We start from the raw sequence: 17,115 nt of genomic DNA, 5'->3' as shown, positions 1-17,115 counted from the left end.
TTGTTGCGACTGACTGATTTGTTCAGTTTTTCTGAAATGTGACATCATCAGTTGAAAGAAATCTGGGAGCGTTAAATGCTCTGATTAAGTCTTCGTCATTCACGAGTTCTGATCTCTGTGGCTTCAAAATGGGCTCAGAGGATGGTTCAGAATTTAATGCAGACACAGCTCTCAGAGCATGCCTCGGGTTCAAAGGGATCCACCAAAGGGTGGTCCTGAGAAACGCCCCCATTACACTTTCACGGTCGAGATAACTCCGAGTTTTGAATAGTGCGGCCTGTGAAAGGGAAACCGTTACAATCGACTCATAAAGAACTTTTGAGTAAAAACAGTTGGTGACTATCCTTTTTTTCACCAAAGCCTATGGAATGAGAATGATGATTAAATATGCAGAGAATACTAAAAGTAATTAACAGACTGCTCTGTATTGTAGAGGTTGAAAAAAACAATGACTGAACATAGTGTTGGAGCAACTGAGTTACTAGGTGTGAGACTTCTCCTCCCAGGTTTGTTTAAGCCATCCACAAAATAAATAACCCTCATGCTGCAGTGTATCTGGGAAATAATTACTGCTGTCAGATGAGCTCTTGGTCAGCAAGACAAGCCAGCATGCTCAGAAGATGAGGGCCCAAAGAGCCAGCCTGCGCAGAGCTGGGCCAGAGAATCTCACGCCAAAAATGATGATCTCTAGGGGCGTTGCCGGTACAATTTCATCTTCTCCTTTTCACTTCGCTCTGCGCTTTGCCTAGCTCAGGGAGAGAAAGCCTCCAGAAATATTCCTCCGTCGGTTTCCCCTGAAACACTCTCTTGCATTTCTGCAAGAGAAACAGACACAAGAAGTCATGGGGGGGATGTGTTAGGGATCATTGTGCCGATTTTTAGAGATGAATGTGTGTTGCAGGGTATAACGGTGGGGCAGAGAATTCTTCCATTTCCATATATCACATTCTGCAGGGAAACCGTATTGTTTCCCTCAATTCAATAAACTACTGAGTATTCTTGCTGCCCAGAGACAACTCTGGTTGTCAGTCTCTGCCTTCTCCATACTGTAGCCTATGGACTCAGCCCCAACCAGCCCTGAGGGAGAAGGGATGTTAAGAAGTCCCATCCTCACCGTTAGATGAGGTCTGGACCTACTTCTGTTAACATGTTTATATCCATTATGCCTGAGGTGAACACCTCCTCCCCCAACCAGGCCGTGTGGCTGGGCTGGTGCCTCATTTTCCCCCACCTAGCCCACCGGTTCTCCACTCTCCCATAACCACCTACTGAGCTATATTCTCCGGTACCCATTCTCTCCCTGGAACCTGGAGCTGGTGGCCCTTATAATCGCAGCAGCTCGTCACTTCTCAGCCTTTTGGCTAAGATCAAGTGTAAGCTTAGCTGCTCACTTTCCAATTCTGAAATACTGACCAGTGCTGCCAGCTGCCTGGGCCTATGGGCACTGGCCCCTCTGGAGAGTCCTAGTTCCCCGTGAGCCTTTGGGTTATGTATAGTGGACCGTTGACTACTTTGTTCAGAGACCGGACCTTTGCCTGTTTACAGCTTTCTTCCCCACTGGCTCACCGGAGAGGTCTTGTATGGCCCCTGTCTGAACTTGCACTGCTTTTACATCACTGTGCATCGATGGATACTTGACCATCTCCGTGATGTGATGGAGGCATTTTAGTATCATGGAAAGGACAGGAAAAGAGCGATTAAAAAAAATTTGTTTTAATGTTTATTTTTTATTTTTTATTTAAAAAAAAATTTTTTTTCAACGTTTATTTATTTTTGGGACAGAGAGAGACAGAGCATGAACGGGGGAGGGGCAGAGAGAGAGGGAGACACAGAATCGGAAACAGGCTCCAGGCTCTGAGCCATCAGCCCAGAGCCTGACGCGGGGCTCGAACTCACGGACCGCGAGATCGTGACCTGGCTGAAGTCGGACGCTTAACCGACTGCGCCACCCAGGCGCCCCTTAATGTTTATTTTTGAGAGAGAGAGAGAGAGAGAGAGAGAGAGACCATGAGTAGGGGAGGGGCAGAGAGAGAGGGAGACACAGAATCCGAAGCAGGCTCCGGGCTCCGAGCTGTCAGCACAGAGCCCGACATGGGGCTCGAACTCACGAACCGCGAGATCATGACCTGAGCCGAAGTCGGCCGCTTAACCGACTGAGCCACCCAGGCGCCCCAAGAGTGATTTTTCTAATTATGCTTAGCAACCGTCTTTGAGGACCTTTTGTGTGAGTGGAAACAGCTTCTCTTACGTATCATCTACTGAGAGGTCTCATAACTTTGGGTGCGTCTGTGAATTCAAGGCAGACTGTTGGGGCAGCAGACAGAGGCGCAAGCTGCAGCTCCGTTACTGTGCAGGACCTTGGGAAAGACGCATCTCTCTACTGGATCTTAGCTTCCTCATCCATAAAAATGGTGGTGATAATGGACACATATATCTCACGATACTGGCGAGATTAACGAAAGATGGGATGTGAAAATGTTTTGGGAACTCCACTGTGTCCTGTGGAAGTGAACCTTCCACTAGAACTTCATAAACCGTTCCTCGCATGCGAAGAAACGTGCCAGGGCATCAGCACATCTAGTGACTGAAAAGTCTGACCACCAACTGGTGCTCGTAAGCAGTAGGGTTTCGTAGCTTCAGGTGTAGGTTTGTGACTTAGTGCTTAGAAGACCCAAGATGATGGATTTGATTGCAGTCCCGGTTTGAGGAGGCAGCATGTGGTCGCGGAAAGAGCATGGGCTTTAGAGTTAGAAAACCCGGGTTCAAATCTCCGCTTAGCTATATAAGGACTAGGGGAACTTGGGCAATTTAAGCCATCTCTTTGAATCTCAGTTTCATCACGATAACACTACCCCCACACTGTTGGTTTTTCTAAAAAGCCAATCGGACAGTCTTTGTCCTGTCGACTGGAACATTTAGCCTACTAAGAGTTAATGTATTTGGGATTATATTTGGGATTAAATTTTTCATTTTATTGTCTAGGGTTCTTGGGTCCTTTCCTTCTTTGTCTTTCAGTTAAGCATTTTTAACCTTTCTGTTATTTTTCCTTTAGCAGTCAGAAAGTTGTGCACTCTTTCTATTCATTTAGATGTTACCCTATAAATTATGACATAAATAAATAACATATCAAAGTCTAAAGTGAGTCAAAGCCTTTATCCTACTCCTAGATATTAGAAGAATTTTGGAACATATTTGTATTTTGTTTTCCCCTCTGCACCTTAAGCTTAAATGTTTTGTTGCCTGGAATTTAAAGTCTATGTTTCACTTCTCTTTTTAATTCCAACAGATGCTATTATTGTTGCTTTTATAGTCAATATTCATTTATATTTGCCCACATTTTTAAACAAAGCGTATTTATCTATCTTGAGAGAGAGAGTGTGTGTGCCAGGAAGGGGCAGAGAGAAGGCAAGACAGAATCCCAAGCTTGACGTGGGGCTTGAACTCGTGAACTGTGAGATCATGACCTGAGCCGAGATCAAGAGTCTGATGCTCAGCCGACGGAGCCACCCAGGCAGCCCTGACCACATTTTTAGTACTTTCCTTATGCTTCATTTTTTTTTTTTCCCCACAACTCAGATATTCCATCTGGTATATTTTCTTTTGGCTTTAAATAAATCTTTTACACTTTATTAGAAAAAATATAGGCTAATGATGCATATTATGATTATTACCATTATTACATTGCCTATAATTGTCTCTATTTTGCATGAATTCTTGAAAAGTATGTTTGTGGAGTATAGAATTCTAGGCTAACGGTTACTTTTGTTCGGCACATTGAAATAGTAGACTGTCTTCTGGCTTCTGTCGTTGGTATTGAGAGGTCAGCTGTTTATTGGTTATTCCTTTGAAGTTAATCTTTATTTCTTGGCTACTTTTTCTTTTTTTAAGTAGGCTCTATGCCCAACATGTGACTTGAACTCATGACCCTGAGATCAAGAGTTGCGTGCTCTACCAACTGAGCCAACCAGGCACCCCTCTGGGCTACTTCTTTTTTTTTTTTTTTTTTTTTTAACGTTTATTTATTATTGAGAGACAGAGAGACACAGTGCATGAGCAGGGGAGGGGTAGAGAGAGGGGGAGACACAGAATCTGAAGTAGGCTCCGGGCTCCGAGCTGTCAGCACAGAGCCCGACGTAGGGCTCGAACTCACAAACTGCGAGATCATGACCTGAGCCGAAGTCGGTCGCCCAACCAATTGAGCCACCCAGGCGCCCCCACCCTGGGCTACTTTTAAGGTTGATTGAGTCTCTCTTTCATACACACATAACCTCTTCTGTTCCCCCCACTCAACTCTGTCTCTGCTCGGTTTCATTATGACGTATCTAGGCATGGATTTCTTTTCCTTTATCCTGCTTGGAATTCACTGGACCTTTTGAATCAGAATTTGTGTCATTCTTTTGCCTGTGGTGACTATATAATTTATTCGCCCAAGCAGGACTCTGCTGAGAGTGGAAGGAGGTGACATTAAGTATTAAGCTGGGGTTAACAAGCCTACGTTAGGGCTGTCACAAGGAAACAGGTATATCTGGTCACCATACCTCTGTCCCTCTAGTCATCTTATGCTTACTATTGACAGGGCATGTCTTTTCCTTGTCATTTACTTTTGACCTTTCAGTGTGTTCATAGTTTGTCTCCTGTTGGCAGCATATGGTTCAATTTTGCTTTTTTATCCATTCTAACAACCTGTTCCTTAAAAAAATTTTTTTAATGTTTATTTTTGAGAGAGAGAGAGGGAGGAAGAGAGAGAGGGAGGAAGAGAGAGAGAGAAAGAGAACAAGCAGGGGAGGGGCAGAGAGAGCAGGAGACACAGAATCTGAAGGAGGCTCCAGGCTCTGAGCTGTCGCCACAGAGCCCAGCACGGGGCTTGAACTCACAAACTGTGAAATCATGACCTGAGCTGAAGTCAGATACTTAACTGACTGAGCCACCAGGTGCCCCAATAATCTGTTCCTTTTAATTCAAGTACTTATACTATTACTGTTTAATGTAATTCTTGATATGGTTGGATTTAAGTTTACCATTTTATTGTTTTCTGCTTGTCTCTTCTGTTTTGCTGTTGTTGTTGTTCCTGTCCTGTTTTCTCCCTCATTTTGATTATTTGAATATATTTTTGTATTCTCTTTAATCTATTGGCTTTGAAAAATAAAGTTTATTTATTTTGAGAGAAAGCATACACATGTGTACATGCATGAGCAGGGGAGTGGCAGAGAGAAAGGAGAGAGAGAATCCCAAGCAGACTCCGCACAGTGGAGAGCCAGATGCAGGGCTTGAACCCACGAACTGCGAGGTCATGACCTGAGCTAAATTCAGGAGTTGCGTGCTTAGCCGACTGAGCCACCCAGGTGCCCCAATCTGTTGGCTTTTTAGCTGTAATAGTTTGTATTAGTTTTATTTGTTGCACCAGCAATTAAAATATACATTTCAAAACTTCACTAGTCTATTTAGAATTAATTTTGTGCCATTTCATGTAAAATGTAGAAATTTTTTAACTATATAGTTTCCCTTTAATTCCCACTCTCGTCCTTTATAATTGTCCTACGTGTTAACTCCACTTACGTTGAAAATCAAACAAGAAAATGTGACTCTTTTTCTTCAAATAGGCATATATGCACCTTAAAGAGCTTGAGAAGCACATCATTTCTAATGCTTTTCATTTGTTGTTGAGGATTCGTTCAAGCCTCTCTCTAGTACTGTTCCCCTGCAGTCTAAAAAACCCCGCAATGTATTTTCTTAGTTTTCCTTTTGCAGAAAATGTACGTCTTTCCCCTTTATTCCCGGTGGATGTTTTCACTGGACATAGAATTCTGGGTGGCTTTTTTTTTTCTTTCTTCATTTTCAATATGCTATTCCACTATCTTCTCTTCTTCATATTTTCTGATGACTAAATCTATAGTCATCCCATATTTACTGTCATCAGATAAATGCAAGTTAAAATCACTGGATAGGACCTGTAGCTTCTTTTTTAAACGGCTTTTTTTTTTTTTTTTAGTTTATTTATTTTTTGAGATAGGGAGAGTGAGCAGGAGAGGGTCAGAGACAGAGGGAGAAGGAGAATCCCAAGCAGGCTTTGCACTGTCAGTGCAAGGCCCGACGTGCAGCTTGAACTCACAAACCGTGAGATCGTGACCTGAGCTGAAATCGAAGGCCAGCTGCTTAACTGACTGAGCCACCCAGGTGCCCCTCTTTTTTTTTTTTTTTAATATTTATTTATTATTTTTGAGAGAGAGGGCACCTGATCATGGGCAGGAGAGGGGCAGAGAGAGACAGGGACAGAGGATCTGAAGTGGGCTCTGTGCTGACAGCAGAGAGCCCAACACGGGGCTCCAGCTCACAAACCGGGAGATCATGACCTGAGCTGAAGTCAGATAGTTAGCCGATTGAGCCACCCAAGGAGCCCCAGGACCTGTAGCTTCTGATATGGTGGTATAATCCCTCAACAGACCAGTCTCCCCCTGGTAGCTCCATTTGACAAAATACGCAAATAACCACCTGAGGATTCTGATGAAAAAAGGAAGGCACACAAACTGGAGGAGAGCTGAAACTCAGAGAAGCGTTGGGGACGGGTGTGAGTTTTGTGCTTTTTGTGACCTTGCCTCAAGGGCAGGCATCGGTGAGGGCGGGCAGCGAACGCAGCTTCAACTCAGAAATGGTGCTTTCTGGTTAGGAGGACCAGGCAAAGAGAGCCAGGCCACCGGGACTACAGAGTCAGGGATAATTCCCAGAGGGGAGGGAGTTGGGGAGAGGGACCTCCTAATCCTGTATATAAATACCATCAAAGTCTCAGGCAGACCCCTGAGCCACACAGGTACAGAATACACTCAGAGGAGCAGAGCAAAAGCGGAAAGACTTGATCTAATGTTTCAACCACAGTCACCCACGGATCATGACTCTTTTCTTTGTATTGTATAATTTCCATTCAGTTAAAGGTTTTTAATTTCTCTTTCTGTTATTTCTATTCTAATTCTGTTCTGGTTAGAAAACCTATTCTGGATGGTTTCATTATTTTAAAATATGTTGAGGCTTTCTTCAAGGCTCAGCATATAGTAGATTTTAATAACTGTTCCATGTGCCCTTGAAAAAATGTGAGTTCTGGCTTTTTTGGATGCAGAGCTCCATAAATGAGTATTACATCAACTTTGTTAATTGTGCTCTTTAGAGCTTTTTTATGTATACTGCTTTTTTTTTTTTGTCTGTCCTCAGCCATGAAGATAGATGGGTTAGTATTCTTTTATGATCGTGGGGTAGCGTATTTCTCGTTTTCTCAGCTTTTTCACTTTGTGTCATATACTTAGAAGCCATGTTATTATGCGTATACAGTTTTAGGATAGTAATATCTTCTTATTGATGATTTTGGCCTCTTTATCATCATAAAGATATTTAAGAGCTATTGACTTGTTTATCACTACAAAATGTAGCTCTGTCTCCAGTTAATGCTTATTGCCTTAATATTTACTTTGCCTGATATTAGTGTAGTTATGCCAACTGCCTTTTGGTTACTGTTTGAATGACATATTTTTTTGATCCTTTTACTTTAGACCTTTCTGTGTCCTCGTATTTTTTAGAAAGTGGTTTTTGTAAGCATGTTATAGTTACTTAAAAAAAAAAACTATAACAGCTTTACTGAGATATAATTTACATACTATAATGTTCATGATTATAACTGTACAGTTCAATGGTTTTTAGCACATCCAGAGTTGTCAAACCATCACCACTAATTTTAGAGCATTTTCATCACCCCAAAAAGAAACTCTGCAGCCATTACTCTCTTGTAATTCTCTCTTCACCCCAAGACCCGAGAAAATATTAATCCTCTTTCTGTCCCTAGGGATTTGCCTAATGAGAATATTTCAATAAATGGAATCATACGAAATGTGGTCTTTTGTGTTTGGCTTCTTTCAGTTAGCATGAGGTTTATAAGGTTCGTTCATATTGTACCATTTATTTATATGCTTTTTAATGTTTGTTTTTGAGAGAGAGAGAGCCTGAGCAGGGGAGGCACAAAGAGAGGGAGACACAGAATCCGAAGCAGGCTCCGGGCTCTGAGCTGTCAGCACAGAGCCCGATGTAGGGCTCCAACCTGTGAACTGTGAGATCATGACCGGAGCCGAAGTCGGACACTTAACTGACTGAGCCACCCAGGCATCCCACATATTGTACCATTTATTAATTTTTCACTCCTTTTTATGGTTGAAAAATAACCCATTTTACGTATATACCAAATTTTTTATCTGCTTGTTAGTTGATCGACATTTCAGTTGTTTCCACTTTTTGGCTATCATAAATGATGCTGCTATGAACATTCACATAAAGGTTTTGTGTGGACATATGTTTTCAGTTTTTTGGGGCATATACTTAGGAGTGGGATTGATGGGTTGTATGGTAACTTTAAATTTCATATGAAGAACTGTCAAACTGTTAGATATCCTAAACTATCCAGTTCTGTTCCACTGATTTATGTCTATTTTTATGTCAGTATCACAATGTCTTAATTGCCATAGCTTTGTAGTAAAATTTGAAATGAAGAAGAATGAGTCCTCCAACTTTGTTCTTTTTTATAATTCTTGTGGTTATTCTAGATCCCTTGCATTCTCATTGATTGGATTGTCAATTTCTATATGAAAGCCAGCTGCGATTTTGATAGGAATTTTGTTGAATTTGTCGATACATTTGGAAAGTATTGCCATTGCGACAATATTAATTGTTCCGCTCTATGAACTTGGGATGTCTTTGCATTTATTCAGGTCTTCTTTAATTTCTTTCAACAATGCTCTGTAGTTTTCAGTGTGCAAGTCTTGCACTCCTTTTGAAAAATTTATTCCTCAACATTTTATTCTTTTTGATAAGTGGAATTGTTCTCTTAATTTCAGAATGTGCATTGGTAGTGTATAGAGGCACAATTGATTTTTTTTTAATTTTAATGTTATTTTTTAAATTTACATCCAAGTTAGTTACCATCTAGTGCAACAATGATTTCAGGAGTAGGTTCCTTAATGCCCCTTCCCCATTTAGCCCATCTCCCCTCCCACAACCCCTCCAGTAACCCAGTAACCCTCTGTTTGTTCTCCATATTTACGAGTCTCTTATGTTTTGTCCCCCTCCCTGTTTTTATATTATTTTTGTTTCCCTTCCCTTATGTTCATCTGTTTTGTCTCTTAAAGTCCTCATATGGGGGCACCTGGGTGGCTCAGTCGGTTAAGCGTCTGACTTCAGCTCAGGTCACAATCTCACGGTCCGTGAGTTCAAGCCCCGCGTCGGCCTCTGGGCTGATGGCTCAGAGCCTGGAGCCTGCTTCGGATTCTGTGTCTCCCTCTCTCTCTGCCCCTCCCCCGTTCATGCTCTGTCTCTCTCTGTCTCAAAAATAAATAAACATTAAAAAAATAAATAAATAAAGTCCTCATATGAGTGAAGTCATATGATATTTGTCTTTCTCTAAATTCGCTTAGCATAATACCCTCCAGTTCCATCCACGTAGTTGCAAATGGCAAGATTTCATTCTTTTTGATTGCCGAGTAATACTCCATTGTGTATATATACCACATCTTCTTTATCCATTCATCCATTGATGGACATTTGGGCTCTTTCCATACTTTGGCTATTGTCAATAGTGCTGCTATAAACATGGGGGTGCATGTGTCCCTTCAAAACAGCACATCTGTATCCCTTGGATAAATGCCTAGTAGGGCAATTTCTGGGTCGTAGGGTAGTTCTATTTTTAGTTTTTTGAGGAACCTCCATACTGTTTTCCAGAGTGGCCTCACCAGCTTGCATTCCCACCAACAATGCAAAAGAGATCCTCTTTGTCCACATCCTCGCCAACATCTGTTGTTGCCTGAGTTGTTAATATTAGCCATTCTGACAGGTGTGAGGTGGTATCTCATTGTGGTTTTGATTTATATTTCCTTGATGATGAGACTGTTAAGCATTTTTTCATGTGTCAGTTGGCCATCTGGATGTCTTCTTTGGAGAAGTGTCTATTCATGTCTTTTGCCCATTTCTTCACTGGATTATTTGTTTTTTGGGTGTTGAGTTTGATAAATTCTTTATAGGTTTTGGACACCCTTTTATCTGAAATGTCATTTGCAGATATCTTCTCCCATTCTGTCAGTTGCCTTTTAGTTTTGCTGATTGTTTCCTTCGCTGTGCAGAAGCTTTTTATTTTGATGAGGTCCCAATAGTTCATTTTTGCTTTTGTTTCCCTTGTCTCCAGAGACGTGTTGAGTAAGAAGTTGCTGCGGCCAAGGTCAAAGAGGTTTTTGCCTGCTTTCTCCTCGAGGATTCTGATGGCTTTCTGTCTTATGTTTAGGTCTTTCATCCATTTTGAGTTTATATTTGTGTCTGGTGTAAGAAAGTGGTCCATGTTCCTTCTTCTGCATGTCGCTATCCAGTTTTCCCAGCACCACTTGCTGAAGAGACTGTGTTTATTCCATTGGATATTCTTTCCTGCTTTGTCAAAGATGAGTTGGCCATACGTTTGTGGGTCCATTTCTGGGTTCTCTATTCTGTTCCATTGATCTGAGTGTCTTTTTTTGTGTTATTGATTTTTGTATATTAATCTTGAACCTGCAACTTTGCTGAACTCACTTATTCTAATAGTCTTTGGGGGAGGGTGGCAGAGTTCTTTAGGAATTTAAGATAGTGTCATCATCTGCAAATAGAGATAGTTTTATTTCTTCTTTTCTAACTTGGCACATTTTATTTCATTTTCTTGCCTAATTACATCTTTGTCTTGTTCCTGATGTTAGGAGGGGAAATGTATGATGTTAGCTGTAGGTTTTTCATAGATGTCCTTTTTTAGGTTGAGAAAGTTCTTTTCTGTTTCTAATGTGTTGAGTGTTTTCATCAGGAAAGGGTGTCAGATACTTTTTTTTTTTGCATCTATTGAGATGATCATGTAACTTTTGTCCTTTATTATATTAATCAATTAATATGGTTTATTACATTGATTTTCATGTTTTTTATTAAGTATTTGTTTTAATTCCAGTTAACATATGGTATTCTATTAGTTTCAGGTGTACAATACAGTGATTCAACACGTCCATACATCACATTGTGTAATTTTCATAGGTTAAATCACCTAGAATTCCAAAGATAAATCCCTTATGGTCATGGTTTATAGTCCTTTTTATGTCACTGAACTTACTCTGCTAGTATTTCATTGAGAATCTTGGCATCTATATTCATAAGACATACCAGTTTGTAGCCTTATTTTATTGTGATGTCTTCAATTTTAGTAGCAGTGTATATAGTTGTGTTTTGGTTTTGGTTTGTTTATCTTGTCTGGTTTTCTAGCCTTAGTCTTTTACTTGGAACAGTTAACCCCTTTACATTTATTGTAATTACTGGCATGACTGAGTTTGTATATATCATGTTTTCATTCATTTCCTTCTTGACCCATCCATTTTGTTACTTTTGTCATCCTTTCTTTCTTTTGGATTAATATAAATATCTATTGTGCTGTTTTTTTCTTAAAATTTGTTGTACATTTTTTGGCTATTCTTATAGTGGTTATTCTAAAGATTATAACATACATTTATGAATTATTTCATTGGAATACAAATTATTTTGCATAATCCCCATAACCTTAGGGCTTTGGAGCCTGTAAATTCTATTTACTGCTCTGTTACTGTTATTATTTTGTTATTAATATTCTTTTTTTAATTTTTGATTTTTAATGTTTTTAATGTCAGAGAGTGCAAGTGGGGAAGAGGGATAGAGGGAGAGAGAGAATCTTTAGCAGTTTCCACACTTAGTGCAGAGCCTCAAGTGGGGCTCGATCCCATGACCCTGGGATCATGACTGAGCCAAAATCAAGAATCAGACATTCAACTGCCTGAGCTACCCAGATGCCTCTTGTTATTAATATTCTTGTCAATAACAAGATATTCAATGTGAATTCTACAAGGCAGTATTACTACTTTGTGAAGTCATTGCTTATTTATATTTGCCCACATATTAGTCCATTCTTTTTTAAAAAAGTTTGTTTAAGAGAGAGATAGAATGTGAGCAAGGTGGTGGTGGGAGGCAGATAGAGAGGGGGAGAGAGAATCCCAAGAAGGCTCTGTGCTATCAGTGCAGAGCCTGATGTAGGACTTGATCCCATGAACTGTGAGATCATGACCTGAGCCAAAATCAGGAGTCAGATGCTTAACCAACTGAGCCACCCGGGCACCCCCATATTAGTCCATTCTTGTGTTCTTTTTTCCTTCTTGCATTTCCCCATTTCTTTCTGGGATGCTTTTCCTCTGTCTCAAGAACTCCCCTTATTTATTTAGTGTAGGGCTTGAAATGGTTGTATACACTTTAGATGTGCTTTTAGGGTCGTTTAGTCAGTTGTTACTGAAGCTCTCTCAGGCATTTTTTTTTAATTTAATTTTTTTAATCTTTATTTATTTTGAGAGAGAGACAGAGTGTGAGCAGGGGAGGAGCTGAGGGGAGGGAAACACAGAATGGAAGCAGGCCCCAGGCCCTGAGCTGTCAGCACAGAGCCTGACGCAGGGTTCGAACTCACGAACCGTGAGATCATGACCTGAGCCGAAGTCGGATGCCCAACCGACCAAGCCACCCAGGTGCCCCTCTCAGGCATTTAAAATATGAGTTTTGTAATGTATCCACATTTAATTATCACAGCAAGAGTATTTATTTACTGTAATATATCATATTCTACCTGGAAGCAGTTGTGAGATTATTTTTCAACATCTGTTTCTTTCTTTCTTTTTTTCCTTTTTTCTTTTTTTAAAATAGGCTCCAATATCAACGTGGGGCTTGAACTCATGACCCCAAGATCAAGAGTCACATGCTCTACTGACTAAGCCAGCCAGGCACCCCTAAATATCTGTTTCTTAAACTTGATTATAATCTACCTGGAGGTAGGAATGCTGTCTGGTATGCTTAGTTTGGGTTGTCTGCCATTTATAAGTTATTGGTGAATAAATTAATGAATGAGTGAGATAATGTCTATAAACTGCTGCTCAGATAGTAGATATTTAATAAAATAAGTGCTACTTCTCACTCCTAACTCCTTGATTCCTGTCCACTATATATCATACTAGGGTGGGACCTAAAATTTGCACCTATTATCAGTTATTTTTGCCTACCTTTGAACAGAGAGCAAAGAGAATGGAATAGAATATTTATAGATAGATATTAATAATAGAATATTCTATTTGAATAGAGCAAGTACCAGCATCAGGGAAGGCTACAGAGCGGGGATGTTGAGGTACAACTGACTGACCTTAACTTCTAGAGGTTTGGGGCGATTTGGGTGGCTCAGTCGGTTAAGTGTTTGACTTTAGCTCAGGTCATGATCTCGCGGTTCATGAGTTTGAGCCCCACGTCGGACCCTGTGCTAACAGCTCAGAGCCTGGAGCCTGCTTCGGATTCTGTATCTCCATCTCTCTCTGACCCTTTCCTGCTCGTGCTGTGTCTCTCTCTCTCTCTCTCTCTCTCAAACATAAATAAACATTAAAAAAATGAAAAAAGAAACTTCTACAGGTTTGCTGGCACTCAGTAACTGAGAGAGTGAGGATTTGACCTTTTTCATTTTACGGTGTTGAGATTTGGGCTGTGCTAGTGGATGATTTGTGAAGTAACCCCTCTCGTATTTCAGCTGCAGAAACGCGTTAAGTTATACTTAGTCTATTTATGAATTCAAACTGGAGGATGCAATGATAAGCACTTCGTATCCTCTCTGGGTAAAAATCTGCAATGAGCAAAATAGCCTGGGGAAAATGAGGTGCATAATGTGACTACATGGAGAAAAGGAGCAGAATGGACCCCATTCTATGTAAGTTACATAATAAGGTTTTTGACATACAAGAAAATGGTGCTGTGTGCGTAGCTGGCTTTCAGCATGTATCTCAGGTTCTTGTAAAAGTAGTTGCTGCCTCCCTGCATTCTGGAATCAAGAGCCATATTGGTCGGAGAGAGCCAATTATAAATCAGCTAGCCACTCTGGTTATCGATTGTTATGACACAAATTGAGGGGAAAAGATTTATACTTGGTCATTTTTCAAAAAGTATGCTCTAAGAGACATTCATTGTCTTGTCTGAACTGCTTAAATTAGTAGCCTCAAAGTTGTGACATTTTTAGAAGAGAAGCATCCTATTGCTTCCAAAGAGCATACATCACAGCCAGTGAAAGGTGAAAGGAATTTTTGAGTGACTCAACACAATAATATTCTTTTGCTTTTTTTTTTTTTATGTTTACTTTTTGAGAGAGACAGAAAGAGCGTGAGTTGGGAAGGGGTGGAGAGAGGGGGAGACACAGCATCTGAAACAGGCTCCAGGCTCTGAGCTGTCAGCACAGAGCCTGATGCAGGGCTCGAACTCGGGAACGGCAAGATCATGCCCTAGGCTGATGTCAGACGCTTAACCGCTTAACCCACTGAGCCACCTAGGTGTCCCTCTTTTGCTTGCTAAAGTACTTTATTTTTGGGAGGAGCCAAAGGGTTCTACATTTTAACAATTCTGTGTGGTCTTCCATCTTGAGAATAAGTTAAAGTAACTTCCTCCTAGTTGTCCCAATAGTTTGGCTTATACATGGCTGGCATTTTTTAATTGGCAGAGCTCACTCCCATTCATTTTAATTTGGGTCTCATGGTAATCCTTTGAGGTGGGCAGGGAAAAGAGTAACTGTCTGTCTTACGGGTATGGAAACCAAGACTCTGAGTCCTGGCCAGTGTTCTTGCCTTTATCCTACTCTGCCATCCAAGAAGCTGGGTATATGTGGACTGGCTTTGTTATTATTTGTTCAGCCATTTAAACCCCCCCCCCACGTTTCACTTTTTAATATATTAGATAGGAAATCAATAAATGAATTTTTAAATTCTTGCTGGATCAAAAGACCTTTTTCCCTCCAATATTTAATTAGATTTGTATGTGGTACCCTACCACAAACTCTGCTTTCATCTGAGAGGTCCTGTCATGGTAAAATACATCCAGGAGGAAAAATATCGAAAGGTAAAAGAAAAAAAAAATTCAGGTTGAGATGAAGTGTTTGAGTTAAAGAAAAATTCTTGCAACAATAGCTTTCCCACCCCAATGACAGAAACGAGTGGTGAGAAAGGCAGGACTATAGTAGAAAGGACAAACATGATTATTAATTCATTAGTAAACCTCACTTCCCTCCTGGAGCATTGATCATTTTCCTTCTATTGGGCCTAGTCTGTTTCTCTGTTTGATGATGAGCTATCAGATGAAAAAATAATCAGACTTGGTAACTGTTTATAACTGATTATATCCATTTGATATAGCAAAATGAAGAGCTTTCAGCCAGGGGTTGGATGAATCTGCTTTTTTGTATGGTTAATTGAATTGCCAGTAGTGCTTCATCATAAGCTTTGCAAGATTTTTGTAGAGCATTAGGCCTACAAAATTGGCCTTCACCCTAGTGGTGACCCAAGGGACTGGAAACACCTCTGTTCAGCCACGTCACACCCCTTCTTGTCTGTATTCCTTCATTGCTGACTGGTGTAGGCGCTCTGTGTGTGTGTGTGTGTGTGTGTGTGTGTGTGTGTGTGTAAATAACTGGCCGAGTGCACCTTTAAAAATTTTTTTTAATGTGTATTTATTTTTGACAGAGACAGAGCATGAGTGGGGGAGGGGCAGAGAGAGAGGGAGACACAGAATCCGAAGGAGGTTCCAGGCTCTGAGCTGTCAGCACAGAGCCTGACGCGGGGCTCGAACTCACAGACCTCGAGATCGTGACCTGAGCCGAAGTCGGACACTCAACCGGCTGAGCCACCTGGGCGCCCCTGAGTGCACCTTTTCTTCAGTGTATACCTACTTTAATAGCCTTATTTTTACTCTGAGTTTACTGTTGCCTTGAGATTAAGTTCATTTATTCATATAGTGTTTGTTGAGCACTCACTATGTGTTAGGTACTGTTCTAGGCCCTAGAGATAAAGCAAAAAGTAAGGCAGGAATATATCCCTGACCTTATAAAATATAGATTCAAGTGACAGGGGAGACAGAATCAAACAGTAAATAAAAAGTACGGTATGTTGGCGATAAGTGCCATGGCGTAAAATAAAGGAACATAGACAGGGAGTGTACTTGTGGTATATGGGAGATGGTACCATTTGGGACCGGGTGGCAAGGGAAGGCCTCGCTGATAAGGTGCCATTTGAGTGAAGACATAGAGGATTTGAGGGAGTGATGCATGCAGACACCAGGGAGAAAGAACATTCCAGGCAGAGGGAGAGTAGCCTCTGTATAGCCAGTTATGTGAAATGTCAGATGACTAGAGCTGAGTAAAGGAGGTGGACCATGATGGCAGACAAAATCACAAATCACATGGAGGTCCAGATCACGGAGGGTCTTGTAGTCTAGTGCCAGGATTTGAACCCAGATTCTGGAAGAAGTTGGGAGCCAGTGCCAGCGTCTGCACAGAGAAGGGATATGATCTGACACGTGTTACCCGGATCACTCCACCCGCTGTGTTGAAAACAGATGGAAAGAAGCATGGGCCGAAACAGCTCACTCAGGAAGCTATTGCAGCAATCTGGGGCAGAAATGATGGCAGCCGGACCAGGGCGGTGACCATGGAGGGAGTGAGAAATGCTGGGGTTCTAGATGTATTCTGAAGGTATTGCCAGTAGGATCTTCTCACAGATGGAGTATGGGTGTGAGAGAAGGAGAGGAGTCAGAATGACTAAGGATTTGGCCTGAACAGTAGGAAGGATGTGATTGTTAACTTGGATGGGGAAGGCTGAGGAGGGGCAGGTTGTAGGGGAAAGTCTGGGTTTTGGTTTCAGACATGTTAAATTTGAGGTGCCTGTTCGACACTCAGGTGGAACTCTTGAGGAGGCAGCTGGATACACACATCTGGGCTTCAGAAAAAAAATAGGCTTACATTTGTGAATTTTCTGCATAGAGGTGGAGTTGAAAGACACGGGACGGATGAGACCACCAAGAGAGTAAGTGTAGAGAAGGGGTGACGGCCAAAGACTGGACCCCGGAGCCCTCTAACATTTAAAGGTCAGGAAGACGGGGAGGAGCTAGCAAAGGTGACCAAAACAGAGATGGCAGCGAGATGATCTGAGCGACCCCAAGTGTGTGCCTGACAGAGTAAATGCAGAACAAAATTTGTTTCCGGGAGTCCTTCGCTCTATTCGG

This window comes from Lynx canadensis, chromosome X, assembly GCF_007474595.2.
Source record: "Lynx canadensis isolate LIC74 chromosome X, mLynCan4.pri.v2, whole genome shotgun sequence".
NCBI lineage: Eukaryota > Metazoa > Chordata > Mammalia > Carnivora > Felidae > Lynx > Lynx canadensis.
Note: the sequence above shows the minus strand (reverse complement) of the source record.